General features: G+C 41.4%; 1 protein-coding gene across 1 annotated transcript in view; it reads left to right on the top strand.

Moving 5' to 3' along the window:
- Positions 1 to 3,045: 3,045 nt before the first annotated feature.
- Positions 3,046 to 13,417, top strand: part of phf24 (PHD finger protein 24) — a 35,139-nt gene continuing 24,767 nt past the window's right edge. Inside the window, exon 1 of the mRNA XM_079524122.1 lies at positions 3,046 to 3,160. The gene's annotated coding sequence lies outside the window, so the exon portion shown is untranslated. The remainder of the gene's footprint in view (positions 3,161 to 13,417) is intronic.

Genomic DNA, 13,417 nt, shown 5'->3' with positions numbered 1-13,417 from the left:
CCCCCCCCCCGTTAAAAACGTTCGCTCTGAAAGAATATATATTCACAGATATGCGCCACATTTTCACGATCTTTCAAAAATAGCAGAGCTCGTAGTGCCGCGCTATGAGCTTGTAGATCTGCTATTTTTATATAGCTAAAGTATAACATAATGCTTAAAACACCAAAAGGGGTTCCCGTTCAGAATGGGTTAAGGTGACTTGATTGATTGATTGACATCAAAAAGGGCCTGTCAAACCTATAATGCATACATTTGTTTTCAAGATTGCAAGATTTATTACAAGGGTACTGTATATACCCCCCCCAAAAAAAGACCCTACCAATTCCATTCCCCCTCTATTTTCTCTTTCCAAGTGTGTTTGTCTTATATGTGACACCCTGTCAGGTAAATTTTTTATAATAATTTTCAGCAATGGGATATTCTTTTTGGTGGGTATAGATCTTGTTGAGCTAGTCATTTTGAAAGTAGCTCTCAAGGCAAAAACGAATAATTTAGAGATCTAAATCCAAAAGTATTCAGATCTCTAAATTATTCGCAGTGTTTATACTAGCTGGCAGTCCGTTTGAAATAGATGGCAGATTTATGCCTTAGTTTAGACAGAATCTAAAGCCACATGAAAGTGCCTGAAATGCATTGTTGAATGTTGCTCTGTCGCACTGCAGCTTTGATATAGTACAATATTCTCTGCCATACATGTCAGGTTCTGCCCCAAGGAGTGCCCATGTTTTCCATCATCTATTTATTATTTAATCCTGGGGCATTTAAATCATTCAAATGGGGTCTGGGCTGCAACGTAGAGTGGTAGAGGTAGCTGGCGCTGCTCCAGCAGGGGCCTATACCGAACACTAAGCCTTAGAAAGACGTAACCCACTAATAAGAACGACGATACATAGGGAGGACCTCGCTTCCATTTTTGAGTGGTGTAAACCACTCCTACAACTGGCTTTGTTGTGCAGAAAAAATGAGCATGGTTGCTATGTTCACCCTGTTCACCCAGGTGTGATTTCATTTCATTTCAGAACAGGGTGAACATAGCAACCATGCTCATTTTTTCTGCACCGAAAGAAAACCCTGTTCACCCGGGTGTGATTTCATTACGTCAGACATGATTTCATTACGTCAGACAGGCTATATAAGACCTTACACCACTCAGTTCACACGGGTGTGATTTTTACCTTAAGAATGAATAGATTCCATAGCTCCTGCCATTAGGTAATACGTGATAGATGTAACGGCGAAGGTTAATACGGTTCAGTGTTCATTCAATATAGCCTATAAATTCTCTACAGTGTGTAACCAGCAGAGTCCCTGTGTGTCATTAAAGCAAGGTACCAGTCTGAACATGCATAAGAGTACAGGTATATTAAGCTGCACAAATGTCTCTGTCAGTCATGATGAAGTAAGAAAATTCAATAAAACACAACCTTGAGCATTTTCATAAGCTGTTCAAGGGGAAAAAATATCTTTGAGAGTCTCCGACTTAATAGACAACAGGCAGACAGGTTACTCCGTTCTTTCTAATAAGCCGAGGTATATCACAGCAAGGCACTGACCTATTTGTGTCAGATTCATCATGCTTGCCTGCAGAGAGCAGGACACAGCCTAATTTAACATTCATAAGTTAGCATCAAAATGACAAGGTCCTCTCCGTGCACGCTTTTCCCTCAACAGCGGGAGGCCTGTTCAATCCCATTCTTTGGAGGATTGTAAGTGCTGAGACGTGTTGGATTCTCCAGGAAACATGGCCTTTCAACCTGTCTGAGTCCTTTTCCTGCGTGTACTCCCTCTATGAAGAGGGGGACCAAAACATCTATGACCATTTCAACCAATGCATTTGTCGCAGTGTATGACCATGTATGAAACGCTAGAAGCAGAGCTTAATTTGTGCCAGAGCTGGAGCCTGCCTCGTGAACTCCGGGACACATATTTTCCCCTCACCGTGGATCAAATTAAACCGAGTTACGTTCGTAAATTTAAACACTTCATTATTGTCAGAAAAATGGTTGTGCCCGTGAGCCCGTGGTCTGACTCCTACGCTCACTATGTTAGTTGTCTCCACCAGGCCGAAGGCATGGGGAGAGAGTATGTTTTGCACTCCGTCCGTGTGTGTGTGTGTGTGTGCGTGTGCGTGTGCGTGTGTGTGTATGTGTGTGTGTGTGTGTGTGTGTGTGTGTGTGTGTGTGTGTGTCCGTCCTTCCGTCCGTTATCAGCTAATCTCCGGCACCGTTGGCCCAATCCATGCCAAACTTTGCACACACACTCCCTGGATGCCAACAACAAACCTATACCCCAAATATTCCTCAACGGCCTGTTATAGCACCACCATGAGGCCGATTTAGGCAAAACACATTTCTGTAGATTACTCGTACACATTTTATCCATACATCACACAATTCGGTATACACTATCTCCATAGTCTATGGTCCTCATTCACATAGGAGAAATACGGCAGAGTGTAACGGAAGCGTAAAGGCCAGGCGTATAGATAGCGGAAAATCCGTCCGATCACGCTACGGTTAAGTCCCGTGTTATTCAGGGAACCAGGTGTAATCACTTAATTTGTGCGGATCGCGAGTGTATCATTTCCGCATTTTTTCCAAGCGATTCGCCTGGTGTCGCCTGGTTTGATGGAACATCCACGACCATATAAGGCAACAGGAAATATCGAAATACGTCATCATAGACTGCACAGAGGATTCCCAAGTTTAAAATGATATACAACAGCCGCGATGAGCTTGTAGAGCAGTTAATTTTGACAGGCGGGTTTCTGCACGGACAGATCTTCAAGCAAACAGTGCGAGTTATATGTATATATTATATTATAAACGAAACTTGCCAACTTGGCACGCATTGCTTCACTCCTTAGCGTTAAATGTCAGAACGTTAATAAGTTAACTGATGTTACAGTTACTTTCACATAATGAGAAAGAAGTTAATTTGTACTGTTCACCACACGACCAAATGCTATATTAAAACTCGGCAATGATAAAAGGCCCTATTGAGTCTACTGCGGTGATTGATTCCCTGCCCTGCACTGTCGGATTTGGAAAGCAAATATACGGACGTGCATGGACACAGGACATATTTTCTTTCTTTTTTTTCTTGTGGGATTTGGACTAAAGGCTATATTTCATCCGGTTGTATGTTTCCTCAGCTGCAGGTAAGAGTTGGCTATTCTGTGTGGCGTCCGCATGTGATCAATATACATTATTATAAATTAATACCACGACGCAAATGGAGGCAGATAGGTGCTTGCAGCAAAGGCATTTAGGCCTACGTGAAACTTTAATTGGCTGAGTCTCTGTCAACATGCTGATCAGCGAGTTACAGTGGTAATAATAATCATCATCAACAGCCTTTCTTGTCTGTCTGTCCGTCATGTTTGTGAACAAGCGCGAGTGGAGGTGCGCTGGCTTAAAACTATGATATGACTGGCCGACTTTCAAACACGCTGATGCCATTCATTCAAATAGGCTAATGTGGTCTTCTATTTTTTATATAGGGCTAATCCCCCCCCCCCCCCCCCCAACTCACACCGACAGTCAGACTGACTCAAAGGAGCTCCGTAACAAAACAATTTCAATAGGCCTATACTGCAGACATTACTACACTAAACAACGTTGGATTCGTACAGTGCAGAATGCAGATAAGTGTATGTTCTTATTATAATTGTGAGTTTGTTTTTTAACATGCAGCGCGAGTCCGCGAGAGCCGATCTACAAGCTCACAACGCGTTGCACTGCGAGTAGAAAGCTGTCAAGTGCAGCGCAATCGCGCATGCTAGAAATATCCTAATAAATAAATAAAAATCACACCCGTGTGAACTGAGTGGTGTAAGGTCTGTCTGACGTAATGAAATCATGTCTGACGTAATGAAATCACACCCGGGTGTGATTTCATTACCTGGCTTTGTTTGTGCAGAAAAAATGAGCATGGTTGCTATGTTCACCCTGTTCACCCGGGTGTGATTTCATTACGTCATTACAACAGGGTGAACATAGCAACCATGCTAATTTTTTCTGCACAAAAAAGCCAGTTGTAGGAGTGGTTTACACCACTCAAAAAGGTGTCGGGTTTGCAGGGGCAGTTTCTGTATGGGACTCTAGGCTAACCTGCCTCTAGAATGCATGCATTTAGGCATCCAAGTGATACTTGGCTTTTATATAAGCTATCATTTGTTTATGTGCTGACCAATGTTTTGGACACATATTTATCTGAGATTTGGGGACTTTTAATTGATTCAGAATGAAGACTAAAGCCTTCTGAATAAATCTACGCAAGCAGTACACGACCCTCTGAGCTGGCGCAGCTTATAGCGGAGTTTCCGACCAAACAACGTCACCGTAAAGTTCACGTTCAAGTTCATGAATTCCCACGTAAATGCCAGTCCGCTCACGCTCCGCTCACGTTACGTAACGTTATGAGCGTAAACGCCGTTGTGAATGAGGACCATTGTGATCAACAAGGATCTGCACCATTTCCCATATTCCATCCTGATTGGCTAAGATTGGCTTCCAAAGCTCACATGATTGGTCCGTTTCGAACAAAATGCCACAAATCACAAACACAGTGTGCAATTTCTGTGAAATTATACACGCACATTTCCACTAGGCCGAGGACGACATGCCACTAATTCTTTCCCACATCAGCCTCACGGTGGCGCTATAACAGGGCAATTCCTGTTTTTACCTATAACTGCATCGATTTGTATACAACTTATGTATGCGCACTCCCTAGAGGCCATGGAAAAACATTTCCCCTGCATCCCTCCACATCTGCCAGTTATAGCGCCACCATGAGGCCGATTTCTGCAAAACACATTGTTTATGTTAGTTGCACAGATTTTATCCAAATCTCACGCAAATCGGTACACATGATCTCTGTAGTCATGTGATCATGACGAGTCTGTTGGACTTCTCAGATTCTACACTGATTGGCTAAGATTGCCTTCCAAAGTTTTCAGGAGTGGCCCGTTTTGTACAAAATGCTGCACATGTCCTGCTCATCCAGAATTCTATCCTCAGAGATGCTATGAGTGATCTGGCTCTGCATTTCCTCAACAAAATGAAGAAAATTGTTGGAAAAATCAAACAAACCAAAAAACATTACAAAAAATGTATATTACTCCTAAACAATTTGCCTAACATCACACACACACTCCTATCCTCCTGGTGGAAGGGCACTTTTTCTAGTTCACTCTGTAATCAAACTTAAAGGCCCGCCTCCCCCATGTCAATGTTTTATTACTAATGAGGACAATATACCCCAAGAGACAGAGTGAGAGCGGGGTGCATGACATGAGCTCCAGCATCTAAGCATTGGCTAGATGTGTTTTCATTTGAAATTCTGTGACAGTTGGCAGCTCAGTCTGGGCAGCTTGTTGGTAGTAACCACATGCCATTTCATCTAGTTTATGGAAACTACAAAATACTGCTAAAACATAATGTCTACATCCATAATCTCTACCCGTTCAGTTATGGATGTCCCCATCAACCCCCGTTGTAATATACTATATGCTGCTTATTACAACTAGGCCTACTTAAAACAAAATTAATAATTCAACGTCAAATATTGATTTTAAATTTATTTTATCATTAGCTTGCAAGCTTCTGCAATCTACAAACAGAGGCAGAACAGTGGTCTGTTATGTAGAAATAACAGTTGAATTACATATTTTTTAGATAATATTATATGACATAAAACACGCGCACACACACACACACACACACACACACACACACACACACACACACACACACACACACACACACACACACACACACACACACACACACACACACACACACACACACACACACACACACACACACACACACACACACACGTCTTCAGGTTTATTACATACGTATGATTGATTGTAGAATTGGGTTTTGAGAGTGACTGAGAGTTAAAAAAGAATAAGTTAATATAAAATGAAATTATATGAAATGTTTTGCTGTTGGGGGCACTAAGTATTCCCATTACTTGCATGATGCCTGGTACAGTTCTTTGTGACACAATTGTCACATTGGAAATGTATAATGGACATGATGAGATGTGTTGACTCTACGTCAATTCTGTGAGTTAAATTTGGCGATGGAAGACTGTCACTTCAGCAAAAGTACTACTTGTATGTATAATGGACATGATGAGATTTGTTGACTCGACGTCAATTCTGTGAGTTAAATTTGGCGATGGAAGACTGTCACTTCAGCAAAAGTACTACACAGGTCGTAACACTCTACGACCTACGGTTCAAGTGTTATAGGCCAAAACGTGAAGGGCCTGTTATAGCGGTTTCCAAAGAGGAATACATTAGGGAGTAATAGAACATACTTTTATCTACTTCCAGATATAAGCACCTCACTACAACCCTTGGTGCAGGGCATTACATTTTTCATTATAGCCTGGCTTGTCTCACTGGTCAGAAACAGGCTGAGGCACTGATTCACATCTTATATATAAAAAAAAAAAACTCAAACAGTTGGCTTTTATTTTGTGTAGAGTAAAGACTGCACTACAAACCGGGTACACACTCGCTGGGTGCGAGATGCAGTTGGGTCAAATCATGATTACCTATAGGTCTCTCTCTCTCTGCAGATTCTCTGCTATTTCATCCCATTTCGAGGCAAGGCAATGTATTTGAATTGGTCGAATGTGTCAAATCACACAGAGCCTAACCTAGGGACTGCGTGATGAATGACCCGACTCCGCGTTCTCCTGGAACTTGGGCAATCATGACATCCCCAATGTAGTGTACGTAGTAGTGAGAGCAGCAAGGGATCAGCAGCCTATAAGTACACAATGGTCCCAGAGGCTTTTAGAGTGAGGTGGGAGGCAGAGAGAGGGGGATGACTCCCATTTCACTCCAGATAAATGTGATTGAATTTCACACGACCTCTTACGTGGAGCTTGGATGGACAGACAAGATTACATTTCAAAGCAAGACACATGTCCCATAAGTACCATGTAATCAACTTGAATCCACAGCACTGCCTTGTTCAGAATTCAAGGCTGTTTCATTCATGTAGAAATTAGAACAAACAGAGTTGCTATATCTTGTGTGTAATCTTTAGTGTTTTACTGTCCTTTTCATATCCATGAGTTTATCTATTTATATTGAGATTACAAGGTCCCACTGTTAAAAAGGCTTTCGCATTGGCTCTGATGATAATTTTTCTTTTCAAAATCAAATCAAATACATTGATCTGAAAAATAATACATTATTTTAAACCACTTCACTGACAATGATCTTTCTTCTTTCTTTAACCTTTATTTATTCAGGGAAGTCAGTTGAGAGCAAGCTCTCTTTTCCAATAACGCCCTGATTACAGTACATACAATAAAAATACATTACATTACATACATTACAGGATAAGAAACAATTCAGAGTGAACAAGTACAGCTAGATCTCAAATGGATCCTTACAAGTCTTTTAAAACTTTCAAGTGAAATCAAGTGAAATCAACAATCAGTTTTAAGATTGATTGTTGATCTCACAGGGGTCTATATATGTCACCTCCTTTATTGAGTCTTCAGCTTATATCTTTGCAAAAAATAGCCGATCTACAAAGCCGCTCTTACAGTGTGTCACGTTGTGGCTTTGATCGATGTTTTCGCCAAATGATCACCTATTGCAACTTGCAAGATGCCCAGAAAAGGGATGCAAGAGTTACTTTGTTTAACTTTTTCTCTGCTATCTACGATTATAATCGTAGCCGTATAGGCTGAGGCACTAAACGTGCTAACTACGTACATGTTCGTAGACAACCGTATACTCCATAATTATATGAAAGCGGCGACCGTCAAGTTACCTTTTAGCATTGCTCCGGTTGCTATGGATAGCCTCCGTCCTCACCAACTATGGGATTTTTAAATCTAGCTCGTACTTGTATCTCTAAAGCTTTGAGCGCTGTCCATGGTGAGCTGTCGCGCATCCCGACGATCGTAAATCATTTGTGAACATCGCTGCGCACATGTAACTGCTTCTAACGAGAGCTAAGCGGTATGAGCTTACGGCTAACGATCAATGTCCTCACAACAACAGCCGCCACCTCACTGAATAACCCGGAAATGAAACAAGGATCGTAGAGTGAGAGCGGACGGGTGCCACAGGGTAGGTGTGCTTATGCTGCCACCTAGCGGGCAATAATGGAGCTCTTATTCACACAAACCCAAGATGCCACAGGGACATGTTTACTCCCTTGCACACAATAATGGGATTATCACCTTCCCATTATTATTATCACCAGCTATTTAGAATATAGTTCAATTTGTAAGTCCGAGACATCAAAGGCGCTGTGACTCGATCTGCTCAAAGACGATGTTTACAAGTTTCACACCAGAGTGAAATCCAAGCAGGTTACTATCGTTCTGTTATGTATCTCCCATGGTTACACTTGTTGCTATATTTATGAAAATGTATACCATCCTTTTTTGATTCATAAACAATGTTTCCTCCTCTGCTACTTGGGGAGATTGTATATGTGTGGAAAGGGATACAGGAACTCTGATTTGAGACTCCTAGTTAGATGGTGTGTAGTGTAGCTACTCTGTAGTGTAGCTGCATTGTAATTAGAATTTAGAATACACAATTGTTTCAGAGTAAGACAACAAGAACATGTCCACGGGGAAGGCCAGTCATTATCATGTGTCAATTAGTTGTGATTGAACATTGAAATCCTTTGTGGCTAAACACAGCAAGTGGTGAAATTCCTTTGGCCCTTTTTCTTTTATTTTCTTTGTTTTGTTTGTAGGCCTATCTAAATCTTTGTGTATCTTTGTATGGAACAGACTTTGTTATATTGATGTACCTTTATGCCACTTATCGAAACTTCAGTTACCTCTGCTAGCACCTTAAAATAAAAAACAGGCTTAAATGTCCGAGCTGCTCCAGTGTTCTCTCCGGACCTGCCTTGTTCTGGCTGAGGCGCGGTCGTGGTGGTGTTCCTCTTATTCTGGTGACATGTACTGTATCAGAGAAGACTCCAGTAAAACAACACTAGCTTGCATTAACATACAGAAGCTTAAGCTTTGAGGCTCATGTGGAATCGTGAATATAGTCCATATGGCCATAATGCTATATTCTGTCAATAACTACACCATACATTTAGGTCACTGTTTATTTGGGTCTCTGTTAATTTGATGCAGGTTAAGTGGAGTCACATTGTCTGGTCAAAAGTGCTTAGTCTGGGAGCTTTCCTTCATCAGAGGTTCTCATGAAGTACCCTGTGGCTAAAGCTTTGTTCTATACTGCTTGAAGCTGGTCACAGGTGTGAATCAAAACACACAGTGGGACAGCCATCTGCTAACCTAAAGGCCATCTGTTGATCTGTATGTTAATTTTAACTCCACCCTTCCTGAATTCAACTCTGTCTATGCAAAAGTATATCATGTCATATTGTAAATGTGAAAATCATTCAGTGTTAGCTGGCTGGCCACCACGGTCAGTCTGCTGGGAGCTCCTGCGGGTCAGGGCCGCGGGAAGCTCTCTCCCTTTGTCTTTGGTTTCAATAAATGGTCAACATGGATCTTCAGTTCATCTCTCTGCCTGTGTTTCTCCGATCCGAACTGATGCTTTTTGACGAGGTTTTTCACTACTCTACAAGTTTGCTTTAGCCTAGTTCATCTCTCTAGAGTTTACTACGGTTTAGTGAGTTTTAGGTGTGAAAATACACCACACTCATTTTGACACTAAACCAAGAAAGGTAAAAGGGGCACTCTTAAGCCCTAACCACACCAAAGGGTCACCATGCAACTCCTTGGGTCAAAACAGTTGCAAGGAGTTAACGCTAAAACCGTCTCGACCCTTTGGTGTGGTTTGGGCCATTGAATTCCATGCGTTGAATCACTAGGGTCAACGTGGGTCAACGTGGGTCAACGTGCAACAAGATATATCACACCACAGGGACAACGCTAAAACTGTCTTGACCCTTTGGTGTGGTTAAGGGCTTTATCATCATACATTCTGTGCTCAGCCAATCAGCTGAGCACATTCCGTGCTCATACACACAAACACACAAAGATGTGCATAGGAGGTGCTAGTGCCCCTCAAAAATAGAGATATTGAATAATGTGTAATGTAGGTTTTTTTCTCTCTATTTTTTCTACCAGAGCTTTCATTTACAATGGGCTTTGTTCCTCATCAAAATGTTTAACAGATGTCATTGTAGGCCAAGAAATTGTCTCTCTTTGTACAGGTTCTCACTAAGTAGTTGGGTTGGTCACATTTTGTGTTTGCTTGATGATCATGCTTTGCTCTAAACTGTACAAACAAATAATCTGGGGGGTTTCTGCTCTCCAGTTATTTCAGTATAGTAAATTGATTGATTTCAAGTCACTGTTTGCGGAAACTATAGACTAGGCCTATATATAGTATACTTTATCGTATTGCGCCAGCTTGTTATCCTTTGATTTCTCAAAGTTGCATACATAATTATTTTGAGTTTAGACACACTGACTATGGAACTATGGAACAGATATTGGCAGCAATCTGACATGTAGAAAATTGTCGCGTGCCTTGTTTAAGCTTTAAAACCAGACCATTCAAATCAATTAACAATGTTGTGACATCCACGTTTACATACTGTACAGTCAATGGTTCACACAAATGCAACTGCCTGCACTCACATGATTGCGTCCTGGCACACTTATGAACAACATGCAGATGGACACGCATGTGTAGCAGAGCGGCTCAGAGCCTGTGCCTGATGACCAAAAGACAAATATCTCCTCCGGTTAAGGGGGAATTCCCTTTTAGGTTAGGTTTAGGTTATCTATTGACAGATCATTAATTTATTATAAATATATTTATTATAAATGTATTCATGCTTACAGAGAATGAATGAATTGAAAAAGAAAATACACGCACGCACGCACGCACACACACACACACACACACACACACACACACACACACACACACACACACACACACACACACACACACACACACACACACACACACACACACACACACACACACACACACACACACACACACACACACACACACACACACACAGAGAAAAACATACGCTCTCCCCATGCCTTCGGCCTGGTGGAGACAATAACATAACATGTGGAAAAAGTAGCCAACATAATACCTGCTTACCCGTGCTTAGTATAACTAGTTTATATGAACATAGGTGACAAGTAAGGGTTACATGAAAGAGTGCTAGAGTGAGGTGAGTTTTCAGACTGCAACGGACAATGTGGAGTAGAGTGAGCAATCCAGACTACGAGGGGGAGTTTATTCAGGGAGCTAAGAGGGAGAAGAGTTTATGTGTGGAGCGTTGGCCAGGGTGTTTTAGAGAAGGGAGAAGAGTCTATGTGTGGTCAAACATACATCCTGTGTTATCTGATCTAAGTGAGTGGTAAGGGAATCAGAATCAGTGATATTGTCTCATCGCGGGTTTAGAGGTGTAGTTGAAGTGGGTTGAAATTATTTTTCATACAAGCTCCATCGTTTCTCGCTTGTAGTTTTCCAGGAAAAGTGACTGATGCTGATGCCGGAAGGAACACGGCAGAGATACCACCTACCAGACTCCTAGCCTGGAAGGTGATATCTTTGCCGTGTCCCAGCCCCAGGCAGAGATATTTTTGCTGCAAATATTCAGTTTGCAGCTTTCCCAGGTAGAGCCATCATTGAAAGTGAGGTTCTGTGTCACTATTACAGGTCAACTACATTTTGCACAGAGAAGGGTAGCAGCTCTCATTGGTACAATCACAGTACAACAAAAATAAAAATAAATACATAAATAAAAAGAGTAAAATTTGTACAGTATGCTGTAGCGTCCCCATATCCGTGTAATAAAACATGTCTCCACTGATATGTTTTTTAAAACATGAAGTGTGACGTAGTGTCATTTGTTTGGTGAAGAACAAAAATATATGTTTGTGTTCATATCACTAACAACTACAATGTTAAATAAAGTATTTAAATATAACAAAGGAATGATAAATGATTACACTGCATCCTTTCACATTCTCCTCCACATTTTCCTTCAGGCCCACTCAATACATTAGAGGAGGTGTAATCAGATTTTCAGAAATTTAATTATATCCCATATCTACTGAGGTACTAGATTGATAACTGTTCCTGCAACTGGAGAAAGCTCTCTGAAGGCTAGATCTTTACTTTTATGACCCTGGATGCTAGCCAATGCTAGTAGGCTATGTGCTTATTTCGTAAGGGCATGTGGGTTAGGAAAGATGCATGAACAGAGAAACTGCTTTTTAATATTGTTAGGGAGAAGGAATTTGTAGTTAAACTCATGTTGTCCGGGGTCGCCCAGAGGTCTATACTCGGTCACCTCCTTTTCCCTGTACACAAAATCTCCTTAGTTGAAATGAACAGATATGCAATCCCACAATGCATTGAGTTGTGATGCATTGTGAGCTTGTCTATGCTTGCCTATTTTTGCACAACGTTAGTTCACCTATTAGGACAGCTAGGCCCAGCCAGAATAGGGCGGTTACGGTTCCTATGGTTAATTGCTTGTGGTTGCTAGGAGGAATGGGACATGAATCATAATAGGGGCCGCGCACGTTGGCCTAATGAAAAGTAAAAAGAGTTTCTGATGATTTGTGAAAGCAGCTGACAGGAATTAGGAACCTCTAGATTCTGACCTCGAGTGTACTACACTCAGATTTTGGTCCAGATTCCGTTTCTGGAGGTGGAGAGGAAATAGTGGAGCTTGAGAATGGATGGCATATGATATCGGATGAGATAGATTGGAGGGATCTGGCTGGCTGACCTGGCCTGGAAAGTGAAAGTAATGTGGAAATTGTAATGATGGGGCGGAGGGACTCTGTCTGGACGCTTGTAAGAAAAGGTCGGTCTGAAAAGAGAGGGTTGGAAAATCCAGTTGTTTGTGTAAAATGGCTGTAATCTCTGTAGGCCAGTTTGACCCAAAATAAATTGCAATAGTAATCGTTCAAGGTTAATAAATGACCCTTAGGGTCATCCATAACATACTATTAAAACTTGTGAATGAAATAACTAGTGGATTATTAGTGGATTTAGTGGATTTACGGGCATAGCCGTCATCACAAATGTGATGAGGTCATCACATTTGGGCACATTTGGGCCACTTGCCCAAGGAGTGTTTTTCGTTCAAAACTAATGCTTGGAATAGGGTTCAGAATCATGAAAATGCCCTAGTTTGACACTAAATATTTCATTCACAATTTTGAATGTTATTTGGATGACCCTAAGGATCATAATAAACCTTGAACGATTACTTTTCTTTTTGGTTGCGCCCATTTTTACTGTAGCTTAGATTGACTGGTCTACTGTGGGATAATAAAAGAAATCACACTCGTGTGCAGTGAGGGGCGCTCTTGCCGTCGTACATCATCAAATAAAAAATAATATAGTTCTTCATGAATTAATTTGTCAACTTATGTTATTATC

The sequence above is a fragment of the Electrona antarctica genome (assembly GCF_951216825.1).
Source record: "Electrona antarctica genome assembly, chromosome: 16".
Taxonomy (NCBI): domain Eukaryota; kingdom Metazoa; phylum Chordata; class Actinopteri; order Myctophiformes; family Myctophidae; genus Electrona; species Electrona antarctica.
The sequence above is the reverse complement of the archived record's forward strand: the minus strand, read 5'-3'. Positions and strand labels throughout refer to the sequence as shown.